We start from the raw sequence: 726 nt of genomic DNA, 5'->3' as shown, positions 1-726 counted from the left end.
TTGGCTGGGCTCGGTGGCTCAGCCTGTCATCCCAGCACTTTGGGAGACTGAGGCAAGTGGATTGCCTGAGCCTGCGGGTTCGAGACCTACCTGGGCAACTTGGAGAGACCTCATCTCTACAATAAATCAAAAACTTGCTGGGTGTGGTAGTGCGCCCCTGTAGTTCCGGCTACTTGGAAGGCTGAGGCAGAAGGATCGCCGGAGTCCAGCAGGTTAAGGCTGTGGTGGCCGGGAACGTGCCACTGCACTCCAGTCTGGGTGGATGGAGTGAGACTCCAACTCAAAAAAAAAAAAAAAAAAAATTTGACTTAGGGCAGAATGGCAGCCCACAGAAATGAGACTTGTGCTGAGATCAGAAGGAGATGGGGAGGAGATAATAACTAGTTGATAAAGGACATTGCTAACATAGGAAATAGCATGTGCAAAGGCCCTGCGGTAGGGGAGGGTGTGTGTGTACCTGGTACTCTTAGAGGACTGAATAAAGGCTCAGTATGGCACATGCAGTCCTGCTCCTTACCTCAGAGTCCCCTAAAGGCTTCTGTCTGCTTGCTAGTGTGGCCGTGGACAGAGTGGCGAGCCAGTGTAGAGGTGAGGGTAGGGCAACCTGAGTGAATGCTGCTTTGTGCAGACCTCAGCTGGGCTGGACTTGGGGATCCCAGAGTGGGTGGGATCACATGGCCTGAGCTTTGACAGGGACTGGCTCAGGGGCAGGAGGGGTTGGGTTGG

The 726-nt window shown here is 53.7% G+C and overlaps 1 protein-coding gene across 1 annotated transcript in view; it reads left to right on the top strand.

The window, feature by feature from the left end:
* ACADS (acyl-CoA dehydrogenase, C-2 to C-3 short chain) overlaps positions 1-726 on the top strand; it is a 15,434-nt gene that overhangs the window by 11,292 nt on the left and 3,416 nt on the right. The window lies entirely within an intron of this gene.

This window comes from Carlito syrichta, unplaced genomic scaffold (assembly GCF_000164805.1).
Source record: "Carlito syrichta isolate Samal-C Ts95f unplaced genomic scaffold, Tarsius_syrichta-2.0.1 Scaffold315943, whole genome shotgun sequence".
Lineage (NCBI taxonomy): Eukaryota > Metazoa > Chordata > Mammalia > Primates > Tarsiidae > Carlito > Carlito syrichta.
Note: the sequence above shows the minus strand (reverse complement) of the source record. Positions and strands in the feature narration are given on the sequence as shown.